This window comes from Oratosquilla oratoria, chromosome 33 (genome assembly GCF_046742065.1).
Source record: "Oratosquilla oratoria isolate Oo_2021 chromosome 33, ASM4674206v1, whole genome shotgun sequence".
Lineage (NCBI taxonomy): Eukaryota > Metazoa > Arthropoda > Malacostraca > Stomatopoda > Squillidae > Oratosquilla > Oratosquilla oratoria.
The window spans coordinates 6,578,164-6,594,585 of NC_134809.1; positions in this window are offsets into that span (position 1 = coordinate 6,578,164).

A 16,422-nucleotide genomic window follows, 5' to 3' on the forward strand; every position below is an offset into this window, starting at 1 on the left:
TTAGAATCAACAGAATATTAACTATTTTCTTCCCTTATGCTTTCTGCATTTGGGACATTATTAAATATATATATATATTTTTAAATCTGTTTAATTATTTCGCAAGCCAATAGCTATAATGTAGGCAGTAAGGGATAGTGGATATACAAGATAATGACAACATATTCTTACATCCGTGACAAAGTTAGTGGACGCGACACATGCACGTAGTCTCACGCGTCACATCCTGTGATTCACCATGACGCCATTGGATCACGTGCTGGACGCGTGATCGACAGCCGTTACCCTCTCGGATGAGAGCTCACAGCTATATGTCCTGATCGATGGGTAATGCTGTGACCTTACATACATACACACACATATACAAAACTCGATGGTTCAGTGGTAGAGTTCCCGGCTGCCACTACGGCAGTCCGGGTTCGAATCCCACCCAGGGTTGAAATTATTTCAGTATCGCTGCGCTGAGAGTCGTTACTTCATTCTCGTGGACGAGGGGTTGGGTGTGTGTGTGCGTGGAAGATCACAGCATTACAAAGGATTACAAAGGCGGAGAATGCCGACAGGAGACCTTTTGGTCCATAAATAGGTCGGATGCGAAAAAAAAAATCATATTAATAATAAAATAATAAATAAAAACTATGATAATGTAAATAACAAATAAAATACATAAATAAATGCATAGGTATAGTTAAATAATAAACAAGCAGGTAAATAGTAAATAATAATTAATTGACATATAACTAATAATAAATAAAAATCAGACAGACAAATGATAACAAAACAAAAACAAATAATATAAGATAAATTATAATCATTACAGCATCTTACTTAGGTATTTATCTAAATGATTCTTAAAGCTTTGAACTGAACTACATTGCACTACCTGTGCAGGAAGTTTATTCCATTCATTAACTACTCGGTTGGCAAAGTTGTTTCTACCTACTTCCAAATTGAATCTATTTCCGGACAGTTTGAGACCATTGTTTCTTGTCTGATTCTCATTCAATGTAAAAATTTGGTCACTTTTGATGTTGTCAATTCCCTTTAGAATTTTAAAGACCTGTATCAAGTCACCTCTGAGTCTACGCTTTTTTTAGGGAAAACAGATTCATATGTTTTAGTCGATTTTCGTATGATTTATTTTTGATATTTGGAATCAGTTTTGTGGCTCGCCGTTGTACTCTTTCCAATCTGTCAATGTCTTTAATGAGATTCGGTGACCATACGGAAACAGCATATTCCAAATGTGGACGAACTAACGATTTATATAGCTTGTTAATGAGTGATGGACTTTTGAAATCAAAAGATCGCGCAATCAGTCCTAGAATCTTATTTGCTTTCTCAGAGGCTGAAATACACTGCTTGGATGATTTGAGGTCGTTACTGATAATTACGCCGAGATCTTTTTCACTATCCACATTTGTTAACGAATTTCCAAATAACTTGTAATCGTACTTACTGTTATTTTTACCTATGTGCATTACCTTGCATTTACTTGTGTTAAATTTCATTAGCCACTTTTCAGACCATTGCTGTAATTTATCTAAATCTTCTTGAATATCTAATTGGTTTGAGTGATCATTTGCCACTCCGCACAGTTTTGTATCATCAGCAAATTTGGAAACAGTAGATTTTAGTCCATGGTCTATATCATTTATATATACTATGAATAGAAGTGGCCCAAGAACGGAACCCTGAGGAACTCCACTTGCAACACTTTTCCATCCAGAAGTTTTTCCATTTAAAACAACTCTCTGTTTTCGACAATTCAACCAATTACTAGTCCAACCTAATAGGCTACCACTTATTCCATACAAAGCTAATTTAGTAAGTAGTCTTTCGTGTGGGACGGTATCAAAAGCTTTTGCAAAGTCTAGATATATTAAATCTATATTGTTTCTTTTGTCATAATTCGAGATAACTGTGTTGTAGAATTCGAGTAAGTTAGTCAAATTCGAGTAAGTTAGTAAGTTACCCATAGATCGGTCATATATGAGTTCTGAGCTCTCTTCCGGGAGGTTAATAACTGTCGATCACAAGTCCAACAATGTGATCTAAGACCATGGTGAATCACTCACACACACACACACACACACACACACACACACGCAACCAAGTTAGGGTGTGTGTGTATGTGTATATATGGGGTCACATCACCCATTGATCGGGTCATGTATGAATTTTGAACTCTCATCCATGAGGGTAATAGCTGTCGATTACGAGACCAGCACGTGATCCAGGAGCATGATGGAAGGTGCCGTGGGGAGGGGGGTGGGGGTGGAAAAATTACCCCTCTCTCTTCCCCCCCCCCCGTGTACTATCCATGGCATAAGCAGAACACTGTTGTCGTTTTATGAACTTATTCTGTCATGTATTTATTCTGTCTAACGTCAGGTAATCTTTTTCATATAATTTCTGTCTCGATTAGTCTGTTTCTGAGTGCTGTCCCATCAAATGAATTAATAAATGAAGAGATAAATAGATAGATAAATGGATAAATAAATAGAATACCATAATATATACCATATAAATAGATAAATACATGAATACATAATCAAATATATAACATATAAGTAGATAATTGAATAAATGAATGAATTAATGAATAAAACAAATAAATAAATAAATAGATAAATAGAAAGATGAATGATTAAATAAACAAAATCAAAGTCAACTTAAGGACCTTATGATATTACTATGGAGGCACCTACAGAGCTGAATATGCAACTTTGAACGACAATACTTTGTAGAATTATCATATAGCTTTGATTTAACGTAATATTTCGAAATAATCTATTACAGAAATATCTTTATTTTTATGGCTCCGAAGAGGCAGAGCTGCAGACCAGCTAGAACTGGTGAATAATAGAGAGGGCAGCATAACGGAGGAATGGTAGAAGTTCAAAATGATCAACATTCGAATTTGAGTGGAAATTAGTTTCCTAATATAAAAAAAAATGCTAAACGACTTAATCTGTTGGAATGATACTAAAATTCCTAAAATATTGACTGCATAAAATAAGCAAACAAATTCCAACACGCAAACCTACGAGAAGGGGAGGGCAGACAGAATGAAGGAAAACGGAAACTACGAAATGTAGCTTCCAAATGGATGCATGCCCGAGGCGATTTTGAGTTTCGTGGACACTTGCGTCCATAAAAATTGCTATTTGGAAATTATATGTATTTAATTTAATTATTATTCATTTATACATGTATAGGTACCAGAAATATTATTTTTGTTCTCCAGTATTAAAGTATCAATAAAACAGATTTCAATATATTTTTTTCCTCGTGTGATGCCAACTCGATACAGGTTTTCCAGTAACATTTCAAAATGGGGCGTATTCCTTACTAGTGTTAAGAAAATTTACAGTGTTACTATTTTTCGTTATTACACTAACCATTTTTCAACTAGTAACGCATTAGATTTGTAATAGATATTTATTAAATGATTAAATATATGCATTTGTGGCTAGTTGCAGATGTGTTTGGAACACTGTGGTACTTAGTGCTTCTAAAAGTGTGACATGTCTCATGCCACCACCGAACGACTGTGGAAAATATCTGCTAAGGAAACTGTTGAGATAAGATATCGATAACAAGAAATGCTCAAAAGGGCTAAGATGGTAAAATCCTTTTCTTCTACAGAGTTCTCAACAAGTAAAATGAGAAATGGAAATGACATAATAAATAAAGAAAATAAATAAAAATAAAATTAGATAAATGGTAAAAAAAATAATAATAACTGAAACCTACATTTAGAGACACCTAAGGTGAAGTATTGATGTTTGGTTTGTTTCAAAAGAAACATCAGAACACTGAAACGGAGAAATAAATGTCTGGAGTGAAATGAAAGTGGCAACTGTTACGGAACTGTGTTCAATTAACCTAATGCAAGTTGTGTAGGGAACTAGTTTTGCAAAAGGTTGTAAGATGTGATTTTAGTGATCAATGAGTGGCTGATCCAGGATCAAAATTTGATGGGACAGAATTCGAAAACAGACTAATCGAGAGAGAAATTCTATGAACAAGATTACATGACGCTTGACAGAATAAATGCATATAACAAGTGTTCTGTTTATGCCATGCATAGTACACGGAGGGGGGGGGAGAAAGGGGGGTAATTTTCCCACCTCCCTCGGCACCTCCTTCCATCATGGTCCTGGATCACGTGTTAATCACGTAATCGACAGCTATTACCCTTCCGGATGAGAGTTCAAAATTCATACATGACCCGATCTATGGGTCATGGAGTGACCTCATATATAAACATAAGCACACACCCTAACTTGGTCGTGTATGTGTGTGTGTGTGTGTGTGTGTGTGTGTGTGTGTGTGTGTGTGTGTGTGTGTGTGTGTGTGTGTGTGTGTGTGTGTGTGTGTGTGTGTGTGTGTGTGTGTGTGTGTGTGTGTGTGTGATTCACCTTGGTCTTTCACCTTGGTCTTTCTCCCGGAAGAGAGCTCAGAGCTCACACACACACCCAACTCCCCGCCCACGAGAGTTGGAATAACGACTCGAAGCGCAGCGATACTGAAATGATCTCAGCCCTGGGCAGGATTCGAACCAGGTATCGCCGATACCTCCGTACTGACTGTCTGAGACTCTACCAACCGCGCCACCGTGTGCGTGTGTGTGTGTGCGTGTGTGTGTGTGTGCGCGCACGCGTGTGTGTGTCTACGTGTGTGCGCACACGTGTGTGTGTACGGATGTGTGTGCGTGCGTGTGTACGTCCCTCTAAAGAACATCATCGCAAGGAATGATGCAACGACCAAGAGTCAAGAATATAATCAGTCTCTGTATTAACCTTCTTCTTCGTCTTTCTCTTCGAACAAGATCTTTGTTCTTGGGCGTTACGGGCACGGTAAGACTTCCCACAACGAGAGCGCGTGACTCTGCGGAGCGGAGAATGATTTCTGAAAGAGTTTCTTCACAAATCACATGTGACGGTGATTAAAGCATTTCGACAGGAGACCTTTTGGTCCGTAATTAGGTCGAAGAAAAAATAGCAGTAGAAATAGAAAAAGTACAAACATATAAAGGAGTAAATCAATTGATTTATGAACAAACAAAATAAACAAACAAATAAAAACAAACAAATAGATAAATGAATAAATGGATAAATGCATGAACGAATTGATAGAATAGAAATAATAGATACATGGTTTTATAGATGTTACAATATTTTACTTTGGTGTTTATCCACGCAGTTTTTTAACTTTTTGTAATGTATGACATTCAACCACATTAGTTAGAATCATGTTCCACTAACTGAATATGCGATTAACAAAACTGTTTCCTTTTGAAATCATAAAGGCGTGTATTAAGTCACTTCTCAGTCTCTTTTTGTTAAGAGAGAAAGGGAGAGATAGATAGATAGATAGAGAGAGAGAGAGAGAGAGAGAGAGAGAGAGAGAGAGAGAAAGAGAGAGGCAGAGGTGAGAGAGAGAGAGAGAGAGAGAGAGAGAGAGAGAGAGAGAGAGAGAGAGAGAGAGAGAGAGAGAGAGAGAGAGAGAGAGAGAGAGAGAGAGAGGCAGAGAGAGAGAGAGAGAGATAAAGAGAGTGAGAGTGAGACAGAGGGAGAGATAAATAGAGTGAGTGAGAGAGAGAGATAAAGAGAGAGAGAGGGAGACAGGGATAAAGAGAGAGAGAGAGAGAGAGGGAGACAGGGATAAAGAGAGAGAGAGAGAGAGAGAGAGAGACAGACAGAGGGAGAGTGAGAGTGAGACAGAGAGAGAGAAATAAAGAGAGTGAGCGAGTGAGAGAGAGGGAGAGAGAGAGCAGATCCAAATGTTGTAAATTATTTTCATAATGTTTGTTTTTCATATTTGGTATGAATGTTGTGGTTTGCCGCTGTACCCTTTTCAAGCGATGAGTGTCATCAATGAGATATTCAAAATTTCTGTAAGAAAAAATGAAAAGTATTATGTCGAGAGCCAAGCAGAAACAATTAAGAATAATTTATCTCAATATTTCATCAGATGTGACAATTGGATCAGGCGATAGTCCAGTGGATAGCGTGTCGAACTCGAGATGGTGGTCGCGAGTTCGATTTCCGGGACCCATCGCGTGCTTCTTTCGTTGGCTTCCGGCAGCTCTGGCCAGGCGGGGAGGCAACCCAAACATCGGCCTAAAAAAAAAAAAAAAAAAAAAAAAAAAATTGCCGCAATTGACAGGGCTTGTTCTGTCAGGGGGTTTCTCACTTCCCACTTCGTGGTGATTTTTTTTTTCTTTTTTTTTTTTTTTGATACTCGAACCCAGAGTAACTTGCAATGGAGTAGGAACCGGGACCACCCAGATAGGTGCCTGCGGTGGACGCAGATGAACCAAAGTAACTCAGAGTTCGGAAGCGAAGTTCGTGAACAAAGAGAAACTTGGCCCCATTGTTCGTCTATAGGCATATAATGGACGGACCTACATCCTGTGCACTTGGCTATAGAGGGAGGGAAGATCGCTCTGTAGGAAAATACAGAGCTGGGCGCGTTCCTCGGTGCGTTCCGCTTTAGTTTGGCCGCAGTTAGCGCTCCCAAACTATTAAAGCTTAGGAGACAGGAGGTTCATACCGAAATAAAAGTCCGGCGGGCCATACCATACTATACCGGCACCTATATTGCTTTAATAGTTTGGTAGCGCTAACCTTGGCCAAACTAAACCGGAACGCACATAGAGACGCACCGAGGAACGCGCCCAGCTCTGGGAAAATAGAATATATTTTTCATATAAAAACTGTTATCATTTAAACGTGTTTCCCATCTTGGGATCTTGAAATCAATTCTAGGAGGTTCTGGAAAGCGTTGCATACATACACTTTCTTTTATTCTTTTAGTACGAGTAACAAGTTAGGGGGCGCTGCACTGCTTAGACATGACTACAGGAAGTTCTAGGTTTGGAAAAGTTTGGGAAACGTGATTCTAGAAGCCTGGATAATTAATTACTGATACTGATCGGGAGGAACTGGTACGATTTAACAATGAAGTGGGAAAGGGATTTGGAGATTTAGTAGAAGAAATAGAAAGGAAGGCTGACATGTTTTTAGTGAGAGGTAAACTGAAATGAAATGTAGTGTGAGAGAAAGTAAAATAAGGTATTTGTTTTACTTGATGGAAAACATGTGGTGTTTGCTCCTCTGTGTGTGTGTGTGTGTGTGTGTGTGTGTGTGTGTGTGTGTGTGTGTGTGTGTGTGTGTGTGTGTGTGTGTGTGTGTGTGTGTGTGTGTGTGTGTGTGTGTGTGTGTGTGTGTGTGTGTGTGTGTGTGTGTGTGTGTGTGTGTGTGTGTGTGTGTGTGTACGTGTGGTTCACCATGGTCTTGGATCACGTGTTGGACTCGTGATCGACAGCTATTTCCCTCCCGGAAGAGAGCTCAGAGCTCATATATGACCGATCTATGGGTAATGCTGCGACCTTACACGCACGCATACACACACACCCAACTCCCCGCCCACGAGAGTTGGAGTAACGACTCGCAGCGCAGCGATACTAAAATTATTTCAGCCCTGGGCGGGACTCGAATCCGGACCGCCGTAGTGGCGTCCGGGAACTCTACCACTGCGCCATCGAATGTTTGTGTTTCACCATGGTCTCCATGGTCTTCCATCACGTGTTGGACTCGTGATTGGCAGTTATCAACCTCCCGGAAGTGCGTGTGTATGTGTGTGTGTGTGTGTGTGTGTGTGTGTGTGTGTGTGTGTGTGTGTGTGTGTATGTGTGTGTGTGTGTGTGTATGTGTGTGTGTGTGTATGTACATATGTATGTATATATTTGTTTATTTATCTCTTTGCTACATATTTTCCTACTAATTCATCTAGTTATCTATTCATTTATATAATTCTCTATCCAGGCGCGGATCCAGGGGGGGTGGGGCTGAGGGGACTGAAGCCCCCCCCCAAAAAAAAATTTCTTCCATGAATTATTGTATGAATCATGTATGTGCCAAAAAAAAAACAGGAGGTTGATGTTCGTGTGAGATCCCATGAACAATGCTGTGTTATTAATGTAATTTAGATACTTTTATTAACAGGTTCAGAAGTTCATACACGTTTTTATTTGTATTTCTGTTTGTATTTCTGTTTTTTAAAGCTACTTAATTACTTTATTACTTCCATGAGTCCATGTGCACTAACACTACACACGGATTCTGCAATAATTTTTCACTATGCGAGAGTATACGCGTGCCAGTGCCTTATCACTGACTAGCACAAGCGTGTAACAATATAAAACGAATATACATTCTATTATATATGTCTAAAATACAGAAAAATCTGAAAAAAACATTATTAAGTTAAGTATACCTCAGACTTCTGATACATCAGACTACTCGAGGAAGGAATTCAGGTTAGCCCCCCCCCCCCAAATTTTTATCCTGGATCCGCCACTGTTTCTATCGTTTTTCAACCAGTCACCATACAATGATACATACAAACTGATCTCTCATCAACTTGTTTTTTACGTTACAACTGCATCACAGTCGTCGACAAGGGTGCGTCGCATGCCACTTTATCATAACAATCGTCAACGCAATGCTCGTTTCCTGTCGGCCTTGTGACGAGAATGGGACATCCTGTTACGTCGACTTATGTTATCAATCGAGATTACACTGTTCACCACATTGGCATTGTTGTTTACAGTCTGTTAGTAGCTATGCTACGGTTGCATAAGCGGAGGCGTGATTGATGCTTCGGAATGACCAACTGTAAAAACGTATGAAAACTAATTGTATGTTTTTGATGTTGTGTACTGTAAATATGGTATTAGTTTCCTAAAGAAATAGAACTATATAATTTCATGTATTTGCTTTGTAATTATCAGCTGTTGTTATTGTGAAATAATTTCAATATTATCAACTGCAACGGTATTACCAACATAGTTGGTGCAAGTAATTTACGTAATGTTTCTCAGTAGAAGTACCAGTTGCGATAAATTATGATATGGGATTTTCCCAGTAAAACCACCAACTATAAGAAATACAATAAGATATTTTTCTGTAAAATCACCAGCTGTTATAATAACTTTTTTTTTTTGTATAAGCACCAATGACAACAATTGCGATGCATGAATACTCTGTACCTTTGCCTGTTACAATTATTTTATGTAATTCTTTGAGTAAAAATAAACATTATCTGTGATAGATTAAGTCGTATGTTTATATATATATAACATCCATATTACTTCTAGTAAAAGACGTTTCATCCTTGTATCAATATTTCACGCTTCAAATTTTGTTTTAGTTTAGTAATAACTTTTTTTCAAGTTATGGGTTGTATATATTTCATGTTTTATTAATATCGCATATTGTTCTTGTTTATTATATATTCTTTTGTGTTGTTTTAGGTCGATGTTGCTTTCTAATGCTCAATAAAACATTCTGGGCCACAAATTGTATCAAAAATTTATTGCGTATAAGTCGTCTAGCTAGACCGTCTTGATTTAGTTCAGAGCAGCGTTTCCCAACCTGAGGTGCTAGCACCCCCCGGGGTGCTGAAATCAATTATAGGGGGTGCTGGGAAGTGATGCACACAAAAATCACATTGATATATGCATCATTTGATTACCCAGTTGTGCATATTTGACTTTTTCCTATGCTATTATATTTTTCTAGGATGTTCTCATTTCTTCTACAAACAATGTTGTCAATTTGTTTCAGTTCTAAGGAATCAAGAAAATAAATCATCAAGCAGTACACTTCACTTTCTTTCCTTCTAAAAACGAGATAGGGGTGCTGGACTGCTTAGACATGACAACAGGGGGTCGTGAGGTTTCCAGACTTTTCCAGACTTCCAGGTGGATTCCTGGCACCTCTCACCCCAAGCTCATACACACATACAAACACACACACACGTGTTCCACTCCATCTTCAGACTACATAACAAACCAATGCATTCGTTTGTAATTCATATATCAGTTTTGTCCTCTATAAACTGCCTACGCGTTCCTTTGGCTTAATGTATAGGATATATATTGTCAACCAAGTTTTGTAAAAAAAACAAAAGGCTACTTTCTATCAACCGATCATTCTACCACTCACATTAGGACCCAAGAACCAAAACTATTTAAGAAAAATCTTTAAAAATCTTCTGGAGAAGAATTATACGTAATGAATCTGAAATTTGTAAACAGAGAAGAGAAATTGTGAAATCAGAACTCAGAAAATAAGAAGTACGAGAAAAATAGCGCACGAGAGAAGGATGCTTAGATACTTGTGGCAAAGCGGAAAATAAACACTACGAGTAAGACTGAAGACTGAAATGCCATTGTGAGAGGCAAGGTCATGTTATGGATGAAGAGAGTTCTGTTGAAATATATGTATCGCTAGAGAGGACTAATTCAGAATTCTAAAAAATAATTTATCATTCTAAAATAAAATTTCCATGTTAGATAATATCTAGAACGTGTTCATCTCCATGTTAGATAATATTTGAAACGTATTCATCACGAATCTTTATCTTAACTTGTGTTTTAACATGATACTAACAATAGTGTCTTATAGGTACAGGGAGGAAACACAGTGAGTTTGAATGAGATTTATTGAAATGAGATTTATTGAATGAGATTTAATAGAACGTACTGGTTCCCAAACTATCTTCTATGGTAACCCCTTTTTGCTTCCAGCAAACCCCTCTCTCCCCAATACACACACATTTTTTTGTATATATATGAAATTACATTTTTCCTTTCTGTTTATTTTATAAATAGATATATGTGTCTTGTGTGTGTGTCTTGCTACATTGCTTCTGACTCAGGACAGTGGGCGAGATACAGGTATGACCCGTCATCCACGAGGAGCTAAGATGAGAGGGAGGAAGGGGTGGTAGAGGGGAATGGAATGAGTGGGAGTAGGTACGTGACTTTGACTTGGCTACCTCCCTTATATGGATGAAAAATCTCTTGGTATATAGAATATAAATATATTTATGCTATAGATATTGGGCTATTAGAACTCAATAAAAAACGGGTTGGGGGTGACTCATAGATTGATATTTTGCACGTATGTAACGGCAGGTACTTGTTTTTGGAATGATTCAATTGTTCTTATTAAAACAACGATTTTTGAGCAGATGATTTCACGCCCCCCCCCCCTCGTATCCTCCTCACGCCTTCCTGGGGGTCTTACCCCCTAGTTTGGGAACCACTGATCTAAAGTTTCTCACATGACTCCTTTTCACCGCCTTCTCATGTCTGCGTGGAGTAGTGGGTAACGATCCTGTGTTCGTATATGCAGGGCTCGGGTTCGTTCCCCAGTAAGAGTGAAGTGTTTACATTGCTTTCCAACCCCTGTCCACAATGGCGGACATCAGAGGTGCCGTAGCCTAGTTTCGCATATATGTGCTAGCACATAATCAGTATGATCGAAGTGATTGCAATGATTTTAGACTTCATTCACAACCCCAGCCATTGCAACATACTAAAGCTTATTATGTACTTCTCACAGTACATTCAACCTTACCAAGTAGGATCAAGCTATCGTGGTGAGGTGCAGTGGAGATTCATCTCAGCTGCATCAATATAATGGACGGAATAACTTCAAACATTCAAATACTCAACATATAAATTAAAGACTTTGTTTCCTCTTACCCCTAATGGTACTTGTTATCGTGAATTACTCTCATAGTTTTTTTCTCTACAATATCGACAAGTCTTGCCGACTAGATACGTTCGAATCAAGAATAATTGTAAATAGTTCTGCGACGATTTACATCGACAACGGAAACATTGAAATTAAGAACATACTCGAATGTGACCGAACGTTTAATTGTCGACATTCAATTTAACACCTTATTTAGTATATTGCGCTAAACTATCAAAATAGGAATTTGTGATAAATATATTTTAGATATAATACAATAAGCACTGAATGGTGCAGACTTAGAACATAAGAGAGGCAGAGAGAAAGAATCTGCACGCTTTTGAGATGAAGTGTTTGAGAAATATGATAGGGGTAACAAAAAATTGATACAGTGCCGTGGAGGTGAAACAGAAAACGGAGATGGAAAGGGAGCTGTTAGATCAGAGGTGGGGAACCTGCGGCCTTCCGGGCCATCAAGTGCGGCCTTCTGCGGCCTTTGATATACATATTATTTTTTCTAAAAGACCTTGAATATTTTTTAAGTCTGAAATCATTATACACCTGAAACTTATAATATACACCACACACATAGACGAAAGCAAAGTTAACTGTGTTCAGTGATGTCACTCTCCTAAAAAGGGATAAAATAATTGAAAAAAAAAAAATTGTTCAGTGCGGCCTCTATGTGGGACAATGAATTGTAAGGTGGCCTTCGTGCACAAAAAGGTTCCCCAGCCCTGTGTTAGATCATGCAGACCAGAGAGAACTGAGGTGATTTACGCACATGGAAAGAATAAATAAAGAAAGAGAGTCAAAAATAGCGTAGAAACCAGAAGTAGGTGGAGGAAACTTGAGATAAAGGTTGAGAATGAGGTGGATAGGTGGGTAAAAGAGGCTTTGGATCCACGCGGAATGTCTGTCGAGCAGGGGAAAGAGTGTACACCATTCCTCGAATTACGATCATCCGACTTACGAATTTTCGAAGTTACGATGAGTATTGGCAGGTAAAACAAACTGTATTATACACATAAGGTGCTGCTGTGTGTTAATTACGTTGCTAAACAAGTGTGTTTAAGAAAGATTACGTTCACTTATGATCTGTGCGCTACCCAACCCCATATTCGACTTTCGACCTTTTATCGACTTTCTCATAACCGATTCCCATCGTAAGTCAAGAAGTACTTATACCCCCCAAAAAATTTAAGAAATAAAAAATAAAATAAAAAATAGAATAAATAAATAAATAAATAGATTATAGAAATAAAAAAAAGGAGTGAACAAAGGGATGACAGGATCCAAAGGGATGTTTTCATCCGCTTCATAAATGATTTTAAGAGGATGAGGAAGGGGATCGCCACATCATGAATCGGTGAGGGTAAACCAACTGCGGCTGTAGAAGAGCTGTGTCTTGCTGTATTGCCATTGATTCCAGATGTATGGTGGGGATCAATACTATTTCTTCTTTCTTGATATTTTCATCCTAGATTTTTTTATTCGTTTATCATTTTTATCTGTCTATTTATTTATCTGTTTATCTATGTATTTATCTATACGCTAATATATCATTTATTTATTCATTATTTATTTATTTATTATTTGTTTATTTATTGATTCATTTGTTTATTTGTCTATCTATTTGTTTATTCATTTACCTATTTATTTATTTTTGTATTTATCTATTTATTAATTCATCCTGTTTCTATTATCAATATTATCATTATCCTATTATTTTTTTTTTCTTTACAAATCTATTTCTAGATCACCATCGACGCATCGATAGCAACATCTATACAGTAACATTTTGGAACACCTGACAAAAACGAGACACAATACCAGCCCTCTCCAAGTGGCAGCGAATAATATAATCAGTAATTAAATAAAGACCTCACTCTCTTACGGGCAACAGCCCCCCTTTTGTGTACAACAACCCTTTCATTTTCTTTCAGACACTAACTCCTCTCTCTCACAAAAACAGGTCCCACGGGAGATGAGGGTCTGACCTACATGTTCTTAATGTCACGGTCGAGTGCAGACAGACTTGGATCAGGCACGCGGGAACTGACGGTTGCCTCGCGACTTCTTATCCCAGCTCGATGCGTTGCGGGCAGTGTTATCAGTCCAGCTCGTTACGGACAGTGCGCTCTCTCTCTCTCTCTCTCTCTCTCTCTCTCTCTCTCTCTCTCTCTCTCTCTCTCTCTCTCTCTCTCTCTCTCTCTCTCTCTCTCTCTCTCTCTCTCTCTCTCTCTCTCTCTCTCTCTCTCTCTCTCTCTCTCTTTTTCTCTCTCTCTCTCTCTTTCTCCCTTTCTCCCTCTCTCTTTTTTCTCTCTCTCTCTTTTTTCTCTCTCTCTTTCTTTCTCTCTCTATCTATCCATCTATCTATTTATCTATATACTCGTATCTATCTATCTATCTATCTCTCCCGTCTCTCTCTCTCTCTCCCTGTGTATGTGTGTGTGTGTGTGTGTGTGTGTGTGTGTATTCACCTCGGATCTGCTGCAGCCTCTGTTCGAGACAGCCAGACACCACCCTACGGCAGTGAGCTCAGAGCTCATTATTTGCCGATTTCTGGGTAGGTCTGAGACCACTCACACACCACACACCGGGACAGCAAGGTCACAACTCCTTGACTAACATCCCGTACCTACTCACTGCTAGGTGAACAGGGGCTACACGTGATAGGAGACAAACCCAACTTATCTCCGCCCGGCCGGGGAATCGAACCCCGATTCTCCGGCTTGTGAGGCCAGTGCCTTACCAATCCGCCACCGAGCCGTGTCCGTGTGTGTGTGTGTGTGTGTGTGTGTGTGTGTGTGTGTGTGTGTGTGTGTGTGTGTGTGTGTGTGTGTGTGTGTGTGTGTGTGTGTGTGTGTGTGTGTGTGTGTGTGTGTGTGTGTGTGTGTGTGTGTGTGTGTGTGTGTGTGTGTGTGTGTGTGTGTGTGTGTGTGTGTGTGTTGGATATGTAGCGTGATAAATAAAACCAAGACCCAAATCTATTAGTATCATATCAAATCAAGACTTCAATTATCGTACAATTCTAGACTGATCAGGACTGAGAAGGACCTTGACCGTTAGAAAAAAAAAACGCAATAGTTTTATCTCGCCAATACAGATTGATAGTTTCTTTCAACTTTCAACCCAAAACACTACTTCTGTATCTCAATAAACCCATTTTATAACGAATATTATTTTCATTTTACATCTGTCTACCGTCAGAGTATTGTATTGCTTATAATGATACTATTTCTCTATTACGCCTAATGTCCCCGACCTATCTTCATCTCCGTAACGATGTTATGCATATTTGGAGATAGACAACATCTAATTATGTTCCTCGGATTTTTTTTCAAACAGCAAAGATGCTATTTAGAAAAAAAAACAGTGCACATATTAAATACGAAAATGAATGTTTAAAATACTACACTCAATGCAAATCAAAGAGTATTGTCAGATAGAGAAAATGTATATTTAGGGGTAACTTAATTAAAATTAAAGCATAAAAGTAAAAGATATTAATCTACAAATCTACAGTAAAGATATATCTTAACAAATTAAATTCTCTGTCTTATTTCAGAATATAATTTCTAAATCAATATTTATTGTGTGGTTAGTTGCGATCATTTTTATAATATATATATAATGTTTTATAATTATCGTTTTTAAACCTCAAAAATGGACAGATTAATTTCTAAGCGTTGACTAGAATACAATGATAAAAAGAAATATAAGGTTTTATATGGCCACTTAATGTTTTTTTTATCCATGTTGTAAATTAAGAAGCTTACTGTCGGACAGTGAGAGCTTAAAAAAATTAAAAAGAATTGTCTTTAGAAAAAACGTATTTTTAGGAATGACTATATTAGAGTAAAAACATGTACAGTATACAGTCTCAGGTATCGGATTTCTTCTAGATTAAATAAGTCAGTTCTGTTTATCTGAATGAAAATTACAGCACATTTTATTTATGCTGCAATCTAAGAATTTTTAAGTCAAAATTTGCTTACGCCAAACAATTTTATCCACCCTGAAAGGGATGGACTTTTAAAAGGAATGGATATTGCATGTATTATGTATAATATATACGTATGTATGTAACAATACAGTACAAAATGAGAAGATTGATAAACATAATTTGATGTATGAACAGATAAAGTTTGAAAAATAATAGGATAGTTGATAATTGTATAATAATACTTTACTTTCGGTTTTAAATTTTATCAATATATTCTATTATATCATTGGCATATATTTTGATGTATCCCATGAGATTGTCGCCGAATTTAGAAAATTTAGTATTTGAAATATCAAAGGAGGTCACATAAAAATATCAAGAACATTAAGAACCTCTTTATCGCGTCTTTGAAAGGTTTACATTTCCTCTCACTTCCAATAGGTGATTTTGCTTCGATAAACGATCAAATATATGTTTATCTAATTATATTTGTATTTATTCATCTATTTTTTCTTTGTATCCGGCCTCACTACCACTCATTACGGCCAATCTCGATTGATGAACTGTCTTCTCTCTCTCTCTCTCTCTCTCTCTCTCAAAATCGCTTCAGTCTTGCAGATAGGATTAATTTCTTGGCTTTATAATTAGAACACCTCTCATTGAAATTCAAACACCAGGTCTTTACATTTTCTCATAGAACATATTACCTTCAAAGAGTCAAAAGCGTAGTAGTTTTCGGTTATCAACAACCTCGTTGGTGCGTCTTCCCTTCTTATCCTTGTCACATCTTCGACCCACTGAGATATTGTGTTATCCATTGAAACATTTAAGAGAGAATTAACACATCAATCTTCATTTGCATTTGTTTCCAATTTCTCCACGTTCATCTTTTTACAGTCAGTCTCCCAAGAG